This window comes from Salmo trutta, chromosome 26 (assembly GCF_901001165.1).
Source record: "Salmo trutta chromosome 26, fSalTru1.1, whole genome shotgun sequence".
Classification (NCBI taxonomy): Eukaryota; Metazoa; Chordata; class Actinopteri; order Salmoniformes; family Salmonidae; genus Salmo; species Salmo trutta.
The window spans coordinates 34,783,654-34,798,497 of record NC_042982.1 but is presented as its reverse complement, the minus strand read 5'-3'; the positions used below and the strand labels follow the sequence as shown (position 1 = coordinate 34,798,497).

At 44.5% G+C, this 14,844-nt stretch overlaps 1 pseudogene; it reads right to left on the bottom strand.

Annotated features, from left to right (window-relative positions):
* Window positions 1-5,882: 5,882 nt before the first annotated feature.
* Window positions 5,883-13,494, bottom strand: LOC115163889 (neuronal acetylcholine receptor subunit alpha-9-like; annotated as a pseudogene).
* Between the last annotated feature and the right edge of the window lie 1,350 nt (window positions 13,495-14,844).

Below are 14,844 nucleotides of genomic sequence, written 5' to 3'. Positions count from 1 at the left end.
ACTCGAGGAGACAGGTGAAATGGAGGGCTGAATGTACCCTTGCCTCAGAGCTTCCGTGACATATGTCTCCATAGCCAACGTCTCCTCCTAGGACAGTGGGTACACGTGACTGTTAGGAAGCGCAGCGTTATCCTGGAGGTCTATCGCACAATCCCCCGGTCGATGAGGTGGTAATTTAGTCGCCTTCTTTTTACAGAAGGCGAGAGCCAAATCTGCATACTCAGGGGGAATGTGCACAGTGGAAACCTGGTCTGAACTCTCCACCAACGTGGCACCGATGGAAACACCTAGACATCTACCTGAACACTCCTCTGACCATCCCTGGAGAATACCCTGTTTCCACAAAATCTTAGGATTGTGACTAGCTAACCAGGGCACCCCCAGCACCACTGGAAATGCAGGTGAGTCGATAATAAAGAAACTAATTTGTTCCTTATGATTCCCCTGCGTTACCATGTCCAGTGGCACTATGGTCTCCCTGATCAGCCCTGACCCTAATGGTCGGCTTTCTAAGGAGTGCACGGGGAAAGGGGAATCTAACGGTACCAGCGGAATTCCCAACTTAAGGGCTAGTCCACTATCCATAAAGTTCCCAGCTGCGCCTGAATCGAATAGCGCCTTATGCTGGGAAAAGGGAGCAAAATCAAGGAAAAAAATTAAAACAAACACGTGACCAAAAGAGGATTCTGGGTGAGTGTGGTGCTGACTCACCTGGGATGAACGAGGAGTGTTCTGCCTGCCCTCTCGACTCCCAGAGGGACCCCCCCAGCACCGGTCGGCCGTGTGTCCTCGTCGACCACAATTGGTGCTGGAGGGACGCCCTCCTCCGGTTCCCCTTGACGCAGTTCCCCCGAGCTCCATAGGAATGGGTGCAGGCAGGCTAGGAGCTGGAACTGACAGGACCCGCTCTGAACGCCCGCGGGCAGCCAGCAGATTGTCCAGTCGTATAGACATGTCGATCAGTTCATCTAGGGAGAGTGTAGTGTCCCGACACGCTAGCTCCCTGCGGACGTCCTCCCTGAGGCTACACCGGTAGTGATCTATTAGGGCCCTGTCGTTCCACCCAGCTCCAGCCGCCAAAGTCCGGAATTCTAGGGCAAAATCTTGCGCGCTCCTCATCTCCTGCCTAAGGTGAAACAGTCGTTCACCCGCCACTCTTCCTTCCAGGGGGATGATCGAAGACGGCCCTGAAACAGCGGGTGAACTCAGGGTAGTTGTTTCGTGCGGAATCGGGTCTATTCCACACAGCGTTGGCCCACTCCAATGCTTGGCCCGTCAAGCAGGAGATGAGGAGGCTCACGCTCTCCTCCCCCGAGGGAGTCGGCCTCACGGTCGCCAGGTATAATTCAAGTTGTAATAGGAATCCCTGGCACCTTGCCGCTGCTCCATCATACTCCCTCGGAGGCGTAAGACGTAGTGCCCCAGATCCAGACGGGGAAGGGAGTGGAGGAGGTGAGCTCGTCGGGTGAACCGGAGGTGAAGGGAGGAGACCACTCCTCTCCCATCGATCCATTCTCTCCATCATCTGGTCTATGGCTTACCCAATCCGATGGAGAACGGTGGTGTGATGGAGGACCCGTTCCTCTATCGTTAGTAGAGGGGTGGTGGCTGCTTCTGCTGACTCCATTTCTATGGTGCGGACTTCTGTAACACTTTGGTCTTCATGGGTGTGGAGTCAGGCGCAGGAAGCAGGAAAATGTTTGGTACAATTTGTAATTTAATAAGTACTGAAAACCGAGGAAATAAGTCCAAACACAACAGGGCGAAACAATAACCCCGAAGTCCAAAATACATGTACCACAAAACATACAAAGTGACGACACGTAACAAGCCCACACACAGAACAGGTGGAGAGGCGGGCTTAAATAATAAAATGATTTACTAATGGGAAACAGGTGTAACTCATAAAGACATAACTAACAGAAAAACGAAAAAGGGATCGATGGTAGCTAGTAGGCCGGTGACGACGACCGAACAGGGAGAGGAACCACCCTCGGCAGTAGTCTTGACAATTATCACTAAGAGTATGGGGTCTATCGGCTACAGCAGCATTTTCACTAAGAGAATGGGGTCTATCGGCTACAGCAGCATTATCACTAAGAGAATGGGGTCTATCGGCTAAAGCAGCATGGGCATCTGGGCTCTATTTACCTGCTTTCTGTATAATTTTCACATCACATCAATGCCAAATCTGAAAACATTCACTGTAATGTTCTAATCTTGATATCTATTGTTAACTCCTTTCTGGCAGTGTCCCTGATATGAATCCTATCATCTAACATATCAGAAACAATGAGAGAAAGGCTGCGCTGAGAAAGCTCTGTTCTTGTTTAGTTGGCTCTTTTGGTGACTAACAGGGACACTGTTGAACTGTTTTGAGGATAAACACTCAATTAGAATATGCAGATATTCAAAATGCAGTAATTTGTCAGGAGACTAGCAGAGTGTCTGAGCAGAAATAATTAAATATTTCTCTGTGGAGAGGTGAGATCAGTAGAGAATACAAGTTGGCACAACAAAGCAACACATATGACATACAGTTCAGGATCAGGACATACAGTTCAGGATCAGGACATACAGTTCAGGATCAGGACATAGAGTTCAGGATCAGAACATAGAGTTCAGGATCAGGACATAGAGTTCAGGATCAGGACATAGAGTTCAGGATCAGGACATGCAGTTCAGGATCAGGACATGCAGTTCAGGATCAGGACATACGGTTCAGGATCAGGACATACGGTTCAGGATCAGGACATACAGTTCAGGATCAGGACATACAGTTCAGGATCAGGACATAAAGTTCAGGATCAGAACATAGAGTTCAGGATCAGGACATAGAGTTCAGGATCAGGACATACAGTTCAGGATCAGGACATACAGTTCAGGATCAGGACATACGGTTCAGGATCAGGACATACAGTTCAGGATCAGGACATACAGTTCAGGATCAGGACATACGGTTCAGGATCAGAACATAGAGTTCAGGATCAGGACATATAGTTCAGGATCAGGACATACAGTTCAGGATCAGGACATACAGTTCAGGATCAGGACATACAGTTCAGGATCAGGACATACAGTTCAGGATCAGGACATACAGTTCAGGATCAGGACATACAGTTCAGGATCAGGACATACAGTTCAGGATCAGGACATACAGTTCAGGATCAGGACATACAGTTCAGGATCAGAACATAGAGTTCAGGATCAGGACATAGAGTTCAGGATCAGGACATACAGTTCAGGATCAGGACATAAAGTTCAGGATCAGGACATACAGTTCAGGATCAGGACATACAGTTCAGGATCAGGACATAGAGTTCAGGATCAGGACATACAGTTCAGGATCAGGACTCACAGTTCAGGATCAGGACATACGGTTCAGGATCAGGACATACAGTTCAGGATCAGGACATACAATTCAGGATCAGAACATAGAGTTCAGGATCAGGACATACGGTTCAGGATCAGGACATATAGTTCAGGACCAGGACATACGGTTCACGATCAGGACATACAGTTCAGGATCAGAACATAGAGTTCAGGATTAGGACATACGGTTCAGGATCATGACATACAGTTCAGGATCAGGACATACAGTTTAGGATCAGGAAATACATTTCAGGATCAGGACATAGAGTTCAGGATCAGAACATAGAGTTCATGATCAGGACATAGAGTTCAGGATCAGGACATACAGTTCAGGATCAGGACATACAGTTCAGGATCAGGACATACAGTTCAGGATCAGAACATAGAGTTCAGGATCAGGACATAGAGTTCAGGATCAGGACATAGAGTTCAGGATCAGGACATATAGTTCAGGATCAGGACATACAGTTCAGGATCAGGACATACAGTTCAGGATCAGGACATACGGTTCAGGATCAGGACATACAGTTCAGGATCAGGACATACAGTTCAGGATCAGGACATACAGTTCAGGATCAGGACTCACAGTTCAGGATCAGGACATACAGTTCAGGATCAGAACATAGAGTTCAGGATCAGGACATAGAGTTCAGGATCAGGACATAGAGTTCAGGATCAGGACATACGGTTCAGGATCAGGACATATAGTTCAGGACCAGGACATACGGTTCACGATCAGGACATACAGTTCAGGATCAGGACTCACAGTTCAGGATCAGGACATACAGTTCAGGATCAGAACATAGATTTCAGGATCAGGACATAGAGTTCAGGATCAGGACATAGAGTTCAGGATCAGGACATACAGTTCAGGATCAGGACATACGGTTCAGGATCAGGACATACAGTTCAGGATCAGGACATACAGTTCAGGATCAGAACATAGAGTTCACGATCAGGACATACGGTTCACGATCAGGACATACAGTTCAGGATCAGAACATAGAGTTCAGGATCAGGACATACGGTTCAGGATCAGGACATACAGTTCAGGATCAGGACATACAGTTCAGGATCAGAACATAGAGTTCAGGATCAGGACATACGGTTCAGGATCAGGACATACAGTTCAGGATCAGAACATAGAGTTCAGGATCAGGACATACAGTTCAATCCACCGTAAACAGAGAGTAAAGCCTGGTTTACAAAACAGCTAATAAGTAAAGGGATAGTCTTTGTTTCTCTTAACATTATAACATGCATGTTAAAGTTAAATTGTCCCTTTTAGTATGTCAGACATACACTGGATCATGTACTGTGAGATATTGTGATGCTGTAATTTATTATTTCAATGTTTTGAAATGTCAGAATGGATTTTAATGTTTTATTAAATGTTAATAAAGTAACTCAAAGAGCTTGAATCAACTATTCATTTCTGTTTAATCATTCCTGAATGGTAATTTAAAGGTATTGCAATTCCCATGATCTAACATACACGACCTGTAGAGATGTAGGATCTAAATTTGATCAACCTTTTGCAGGAGAATTGCAGGACATTTACAAATGTGTATGAGAGTTTAAAAAGGCTTCTGAAGTTTGTAATTTCCACTTTGAAATTTCAGACTTGATTTCCATAACGAAAAATGTATCAATCCTACAAAAATGTTAATTAATTATAATCCACATAATAATTCACATTTCCTGCTGCTGCAGCAGGATTATTTTTCTGCTGTAGCAAACTTGCTCAAATTAAGATCCGACATCTTTAGGTAGCATACACACATGAAAAGGATTTGGAATGTCAAATAATTAAGTAAAACTGGTGAAATCTTTATTAAATCCTTGTGTTCAGATTAGGCCCTCATGTATAAAAACGTGGGAGGTGGAAACTGATCATTACAAACTTATTGCACACGTCGCTTTACCTGTTCTCTCATTTTGGTTATATGCAATAGGTGTAAAACAGGATCAGGACATACAGTTCAGGATCAGAACATAGAGTTCAGGATCAGGACATATGTTCAACATATTTTCTCCTGTTCCGTACCTAATGAACACAGCCCAGGTCTGAAGTTAGATGGCTTTCCCCATGATGAGCAGGCTCATGGAAAACACCATGAAGAAAAATATCCACATGAAGAATCGGTCCAACACCTTCGCCACCTTCTTCCACTCCCCAGTCCTTTTCGCTGTGGCCCTCGTATCTCTGTAACAGTTGACAGTGTACTCAATATTTCGGAGGAGCTGCTGCTGCTTCAGGTTCACTGGGTGTTACACACCTCCTCTCTCCTCTACTCTGCTGCTTCAGGTTCACTGGGTGTTACACACCTCCTCTCTCCTCTACTCTGCTGCTTCAGGTTCACTGGGTGTTACACACCTCCTCTCTCCCTCTACTCTGCTGCTTCAGGTTCACTTGGTGTTACACACCTCCTCTCTCCTCTACTCTGCTGCTTCAGGTTCACTGGGTGTTACACACCTCCTCTCTCCTCTACTCCATCCTACTCCGTTGCTCACTTCTGGCTCCTCCTGGCCGCGACCGGCCCTGGTGAGTCCCCACAGTCCATGCTCAGGAACGTGACGTTTCTCCAGGCGCTGTAGTGGTGGCTGGGGTTCCTCCACATGGAGCCGGTGGGGCTCTTCAACTGATACTCTTGTCTCCTCAATTATTTTGGGGGCCATGCCATATTTACCTTTTTCCACCTTCAGAATCAAGTCCTCTCGGACTACTTGTCCATTCAAGGTGTAGTTGTTACTACTCTGAGGTGTAGATTGAGGTGACGGGTCCTGTTTCTCAGGCTGGAAAGACATGCAGTTCTCCCCTACTTCATACACAAAGCACAGCCTGGCCATGTACTGCAGCATGAAGATCTTGGCCAACTTGGGCACAGGCTTGGCGTCTGGGCCACAGTGGTGGATGTTCGTGATAAAGATGGTCAGGGCCGTGGAGGCTGTTATCATGGTCATGGTGGTTATGTAGTACTTTCCTGTGGTACGTTGACAGGGGAAGATACATGTATTACTAACACTATCCTGATGTCACTTTAAGGTCCTGTTTTCCCCTTGGCATAGACAGTGCATTGGGTTCAATCAACTACAGAGTTACAGACATGTTCATCACTAGCTATATTATTGCCCTCGGGGGCATTTCAGGCAAATATCAGATGGGCTGGTCCATTTTTAGCCCAGTGGGCCTGTCTCACTTGGTGTTTTTTCGCTAATAATAGTGGACCCTCTGGAGGTCCATCTGGTTACCGTTGTAGGTCCAGGAACCATCGGTGAATCTGCACTGCTGGGCATCGAACGGGAAGAAGGATACGTCTACCTTTCAGGAGCTCTTGGTGATGACAGAGGAGTCCCACATGATCTGCCATCATGGCTGATAAACACATTAGTGTCCATGGAGCCTGTGAAATGGCTGTCAGCACTGAAATACATACAGAGAGAGTAAGAGAGCGAGGGAGTGAGAGAGAGAGAGAGAGAGAGAGAGAGAGACAGAGAGAGAGAGAGAGAGAGAGAGAGAGAGTGCAAGAGAGAGAGACAGAGAGATAATTCTACCAGTTGTGTAGTATTGGTTTAGTGCTAGACCAACAGAGGCTGAAGTCCATTCATATGAAGACAGTGACAAACAATGTAAATAAGAAGGACATGCATTATCCTGTTAGAATAACAGACGGGCAACCAGGCATGACAGGATTAGCCAAAGGCACAAGAAAAGCAACGGAAGAAGAGGGAACTCCTCATGAGAAGCGCTTGCACTTCTTCGGTTGCCTCCACTTTGTTTCTGCATTTTATTGTCACATACACCAAGTTGGTTGCAGTGAAATGTGTTGTTCAGACAAATCTTTCAGCAGCTTCTTGGTATACTTCCCATGAGCACTCCAACAGGCTAGGACAGGGCAGAAAGAAGAGTGTCTGCTAAATGACTAAAATGACTTATTAGTCATATAAAATGTATAAGAAAGAACATGGAGAGCAATGTTAAACATGTTCAACATCGTTTTCACCTAAACACACCAGAACACAATGAATTTAATTACATTTCATTTCATTGAATTAACTTGGAATTTAGTGAGCACTTGACAATTTTCATACATTTATTCAAAATGACAATCTGTGACAATCTGATGTCATCCAGAGCAAAGTCTCTGGGATATACAGATAACTGCCTGAATAAAGGAAACACCAACATAAAGTTTCTTAATAGGGCTTTGGGCCACAAGGCACCAGAACAAGTGTCTGGAGGAAGTGCGACACCATTCTTCCATGAGAAATTCCATCATTTGGTGTTTAGTTGATGGTGGTTAAAAACACTGTTTCAGGCGCCGCTCCAGAATCTTCCATTAGTGTTCAATTGGGTCTGGTGACTGAGACACACACACACACACACACACACAAACACACACACACACACACACACACACACACACACACACACACACACACACACACACACACACACACACACACACACACACACACACACACACACACACACACACACACACACAAACACACACACACACACACACACACACACACACACACACACACACACACACACACACACACACACACACACACACACACACACACACACACACACACACACACACACACACACACACACACACACACACACACACACACACGCACACACACACACACACACACACACACACACACACAAACACGCACACACACAAACACGCACACACACTTTAAACCCCCTATGCTGTTTTGAGACCCTTCTTTCAAAGTCACTGAGATCTCTTCTTCTAGCCAAAATAAAGGGCAACTGGGCAATTTTATACATGACCCTAAGCATGATGGGATGTTAAGTACTTTGTGGAAGCACCTGCTTTCAATATACAGTATTTTGTATCCGTCATTGTTTCCTTTATTCTGGCAGATACCTGTACATGGGTAAAAGTCTTACTGTGTAAAAGGACACGTGAACACATGGCAGATGATTCAGAACACTGCAATGATTTGGGAGTAGATTACTGATGCTATAGCAAGACATCAAGCAAAGCTGCCATTAGGAGCCAGCAGATGCAACTGAGGTATCTGTTGACTTGAAGGAGAGATGTGTTGATACACACCGTAATAAACATGCAGATGGTTGTAGGGCCGCAGTCACACACACTAGATAGGTGCAACGTAATGTGTTATTTTACAGGGTCAGCCATTAGTATGGCGCACTGGGAGCAAACTAGGTCTACGTTCCTTGCTCAAGGCTACAATCAACCATTTTTTCACCTTGTCGGCTCAGGTAGCAACCTTTTGGTTACTGGGCCAACGCTCTAACCACTTGGCTACCTGCCACCCTAAAGTCCTCTATCCTTGTGCTTTTATTCCCCCATTTGTATAGAAAGATCTATCAACATTTGCATGAGCTTTCAACAAGATACATCTGGACAAATCCTCTGCATACTATGAATTTACTCGACCATTTCACTTTCTCTCCAGTCTTTGAACCGGTTTAAAAAAAAATATATATATATATATATATATATATATATATATATATATATATATATATATATTAGAGGATATTCCCACATGTTAAATAATATGTTTTTTTCCAGGAATACATTTCCAATTCTTAAACATAATGGAGTTCGGAACACTGCCAGAAGCAACTGTTTAAAGTGGTCTCAGTGGATTTGAGTGAGCCAGATGTTACCCTGCTTCGCTGTTTCAGTAAAGCCTTTTTGAGAGGGATGCAGAGAAGGGCCACAGGATTACATTATATAAGACGACCCCTAAACAACTGGATCCTGCCTCCTACTTGGGAAACAGCGGTGAAGGTTATCTAATGAGAATCTAACTGGTATAGAGGAAATAATCAGTCACTGTCACAGTGATTCATCACTATCTCTTAACCTACAAAATCCGTCTTCTCACAAAATCATATGTTGCATCCGAATGGTTTGGCCTAAAAACTATTACTATGACAATTCTATTGAATAGATGAGACTCCTGTTTTGCTCTAGGAAGCCCAACCCTGAAAACCATTGTCTGAAGGTCTCAGGTACCAGTTTAAAAACTTAATGGAAGTATATATAGAGATAGTTTAGTGCCTAAAATAAGGGGATAAATACACGTAAAAAAAAAAAAACCTCTCTCTCCCTCTATATATATACTGCTCAAAAAAATAAAGGGAACACTTAAACAACACATCTTAGATCTGAATGAAAGAAATAATCTTATTAAATACTTTTTTCTTTACATAGTTGAATGTGCAGACAACAAAATCACACAAAAATGATCACTGGAAATCCAATTTATCAACCCATGGAGGTCTGGATTTGAAGTCACACTCAAAATTAAAGTGGAAAACCACACTACAGGCTGATCCAACTTTGATGTAATGTCCTTAAAACAAGTCAAAATGAGGCTCAGTAGTGTGTGTGGCCTCCACGTGCCTGTATGACCTCCCTACAATGCCTGGGCATGCTCCTGATGAGGTGGCGGATGGTCTCCTGAGGGATCTCCTCCCAGACCTGGACTAAAGCATCCGCCAACTCCTGGACAGTCTGTGGTGCAACGTGGCGTTGGTGGATGGAGCGAGACATGATGTCCCAGATGTGCTCAATTGGAGTCAGGTCTGGGGAACGGGCGGGCCAGTCCATAGCATCAATGCCTTCCTCTTGCAGGAACTGCTGACACATTCCAGCCACATGAGGTCTAGCATTGTCTTGCATTAGGAGGAACCCAGGGCCAACCGCACCAGCATATGGTCTCACAAGGGGTCTGAGGATCTCATCTCGGTACCTAATGGCAGTCAGGCTACCTCTGGCGAGCACATGGAGGGCTGTGCAGCCCCCCAAAGAAATGCCACCCCACACCATGACTGACCCACCGCCAAACCGGTCATGCTGGAGGATGTTGCAGGCAGCAGAACGTTCTCCACGGCGTCTCCAGACTCTGTCACATGTGCTCAGTTTGAACCTGCTTTCATCTGTGAAGAGCACAGGGTGCCAGTGGCGAATTTGCCAATCTTGGTGTTCTCTGGCAAATGCCAAACGTCCTGCACGGTGTTGGGCTGTAAGCACGACCCCCACCTGTGGACGTCGGGCCCTCATACCACCCTCATGGAGTCTGTTTCTGACCGTTTGAGCAGACACATGCACATTTGTGGCCTGCTGGAGGTCATTTTGCAGGGCTCTGGCAGTGCGTCTCCTGCTCCTCCTTGCACAAAGGCGGAGTTAGCGGTCCTGCTGCTGGGTTGTTGTCCTCCTACGGCCTCCTCCACATCTCCTGATGTATTGGCCTGTCTCCTGGTAGCGCCTCCATGCTCTGGACACTACGCTGACAGATACAGCAAACCTTCTTGCCACACCTCGCATTGATGTGCCATCCTGGATGAGCTGCACTACCTGAGCCACTTGTGTGGGTTGTAGACTGCGTCTCATGCTACCACTAGAGTGAAAGCACCGCCAGCATTCAAAAGTGACCAAAACATCAGCCAGGAAGCATCGGAACTGAGAAGTGGTCTGTGGTCCCCACCTGCAGAACCACTCCTTTATTGGGGGTGTCTTGCTAATTGCCTATAATTTCCACCTGTTGTCTATTCCATTTGCACAACAGCATGTGAAATGTATTGTCAATCAGTGTTGCTTCCTAAGTGGACAGTTTGATTTCACAGAAGTGTGATTGACTTGGAGTTACATTGTGTTGTTTAAGTGTTCCCTTTATTTTTTTGAGCAGTGTATATATATATATATATATATATATATATATATATATATATATATATACACCACATGTTGCTGACAGGTGCATGAAATCGAGCACTCAACCATGCAATCTCCATAGACAAACATTGGCAGTAGAATGGCCTTACTGAAGAGCTCAGTGACCTTCAATGTGGCACCATCATGGGATTCCACCTTTCTAACAAGTCAGTTTGTAAAATGTCTGCCCTGCTAGAGCTGTCCCGGTCAACTGTAAGTGCTGTTATTGTGAAGTGGAAACATCTAGGAGCAAAAACGGCTCAGATTCGAAGTGGTAGGCTACACAAGCTCACAGAACGAGACAACGGAGTGCTGAAGCTCCTAGTGTATAAGAAATGGTCTGTCCTCAGTTGCAACAATCATTACCGAGTTCCAAACTGCCTCTGAAAGCAACTTAAGCACAAGAAATGTTCGTTGGGAGCTTCGTTAAATGGGCTTCTATGGTCGAGCAGCTTCACACAAGCCTAAGATCACCATGCGCAATGCCGAGCGTCAGCTGTAGGGGTGTAAAGCTCGCCACCATTGGACTCTGGGCAGTGAAAATGCGTGCTCTGGAGTGATGAATCACGCTTCACCATCTGTCAGTCCGACTGACAAATCTAGGTTTGTCCGTAGGAGAATGCTAGCTGCCCGAATGCATAGTGCCAACTGTAAAGTTTGGTGCAGGAGGAATAATGGGCTGGGGCTGTTTTTCATGATTCGGGCAGGCCCCTTAGTATTAGTCATTAACGCTACAGCATACAATGAAATTCTAGACAATTCTGTGCTTCCAACTTTGTGGCAACAGTTTGGGGAAGGCCCTTTCCTGTTTCAGCATGACAATGCCCCCGTGCACAAAACTAAGTCCATACAGAAATGGTTTGTCGAGATTAGTGTGGAAGATCTTGACTGGCCTGCACAGAGCCCTGACCTCAACCCCGTCGAACACCTTTGGGATGAAAGAGGAGGAAGGGAAGCACTACTAAGGTACACAATAGTCAATTTTGGTAGACAGAATGTGCTCTTTGGTAAAAGAGCGCCAATTAGGGCTAATTGGAAAAGCTGTTAAAAAGAGAGCATTGTATTATTTCTTTGTACTCCCTGACGAAGGCCATGCAGCCGAAACGCGTCGGATTTTTAAAACTTTGTTTCTATTGAACATGCCATACAAATAAAGGCATTCTAATTAATTATATGAAGAGTGCCTTGGTCCTCCTTTCTTTTTGATGACATTTGGGATGAATTGGAACGCCAACTGCGAGCCAGGCCTAATCGCCCAACATCAGTGCCAGACCTCACTAATGCTCTTGTGGCTGAATGGAGGCAAGTCCCCGCAGCAATGTTCCAACATCGAGCGGAAAGCCTTCCCAGAAGATTGGATGCTGTGACAGCAGCAAAGGGGACTAACTCCATATTAATGCCCATTATTTGGGAATGACATGTTCGACGAGCAGGTGTCCACATACTATTGGTCATGTAGTGTATATCTCTCAGATATAGGACAGACAGTTCAGTACAAACATCCTTTAGATTTTCTAGGGGACTATCTGTTTTTCCATGTAGTGAATCTGTTATTTAATACGTTTCTTTTGGCTAATAGCGGTAAAGCCAAATTCAATGTTTCCTCCAATATTTTCTTTATATATTCTTTTGATACCTAAAGGGGTCTTAAAATTAAAAATAAAAAAGCTAAATTATCCTTGGTATGACCATCTTAAAATAATTCCATATGTTAGCTAAGACCCCCCATCACCTCTCCCGGGAGACCAGTAATAATGTAGTTTACATCAGTTACATCAGTAACCCTTGGGTTGTTTCAGAATCCCCAGCAGAGGGCACTGTGGGACTAATGTGTAGCGTGTGTGTTGTTGTTAATGTCTGGCTGAAGCCACGCTGTCTGACTCTCACCCATCCTCACACTTATCCCCCTCAGGTGAGAGATCAATATCTGGTTTCAGCCAGTCGGACAATAGCCATGTGTCTCCCCTGTGCACGCTCAAGCCACGCAGTCTCTCCAGGTCCTGAATGGCTAGCCAGCGTGACCCACACTCTCCAAGGGAGTAAATATTGCCGTACCTGAACGGTGTTATTCCAGTCTGTGAGTGTGGGTGGACATATGTGCATGGGATGCGTGAACACAGAGTGAGTTGTTATTGTTGTTTAGCTTGGCTTTGTATATCACTGCGTATCTATTACAATGTTAATGCTGACGTTGTATTAGTATGAGCTACTATTACCTTTAGTGTAATGCTTGCTATTTATGTTGCCCATTTGTATAGACTCCCTGTATGGTATTTGGTAAGATGTTTACATTAACTCTGCTGTTGGTATTATTGTACTATTATGTCATTCCTGGTTATTAGATACTGATCTCACCTATTGTGCTGTTGCAGTTCTGTTCCATTTTTATTCTCTGTTGTAGCTCCTTTGATATGCATACATTCATCCTGCTTTACTCATTGCATTCCATGTGTATATTCATTATCTCTCAGTTTCTGTATCTTTACAGAACCATACATAATAATGGTGGGAACGGAGCAAATGGAATGGCATCAAACACCTGGAAACCATGTGTTTGATATATTTGATACCATTCCACCAATTCCGCTCCAGTCATTAACACGAGCCTGTCCTCCCCAATGAATGTCCCATACCTCTGAGATTTGAACCAGGGTGTCTGTAGTGACACCTCTAGCACTGAGCTGCAGTGCCTTAGACCGCTGTGCCACTCGGGATCATTGACTAATTTCAACTGTGGGCCGATTATTTCTTGAGCGGATGGTCAGGTGGCTGGAACATACTGTACTTACAAATAAATTGCAAACTGACAGCAAGAAGCCCAAACAGATATATTGTTTAACGAAAACATAATCATTTCAAACCTTGCTTACATTTGTATATGATCACGTGTCTCTTTATTATGCGTGGGAACACTTGGGACTAGATTTCTTAAATAGAAATCACCTGGAGCTGATTTTCTGGTGTTTTAAAGAGTCTTTTATGGCCAAAAATGAAAATAAAAACACTTTTCTTTTTCTTTTCATTTTTTGCTCAGAAAACTCGGGAGGCCAAATAAAACTATCCCCGTGCCAAATTCCGCCCACGGGCCGCCAGTTGGGGAACCTTGGCATGTACATTCCTAAATATGTACATTGTGAATTTACTATTTTCAACTGTGCATAGTTCAGCCAAAGAGAGAAACTATAGCCTACCTGGAATAATATTCAAGCAGAGAATTCAACTCAGTGAAGATCGAATTCCACAGAGTTTCATCTTGCTGTTACAGGTTACATTTATCTCGATCCAAAGATATGCCAAATTATCATTTGAATGACGAAGTTGCAAGCATGGATAGCGGTAGACTGCTGTTGTGCTATGACCAAGATGATTGTTAGCGTGCCATGAATACCGAGGTAAAGATAGATTCAAGTTGGATATTCAACGGATATTTGCCTGTAGTTTTCCTTTCGTCCACCAACAGCAGATAGGGACTGTCAACATAGTGACAAATCTAATTTATCAAATGTCAATAGCTCTTTAACCATTAATCCTAAAACTTTCAAAACTGGTTGTAGCTAACCCGATGGCAAAGTGCACAGACTTTTTTTTTGTAGATTTACATCTTACACTATTTTACATTATTTATGTAAATTTCTGAATTTCAATAGCTCCTTGGTCATGTGACCTACTGACTGCAAACAAGGTTCAGAATTTACACTCAGTGGGCCTACACATTGCACACCCTTTAGTTTGT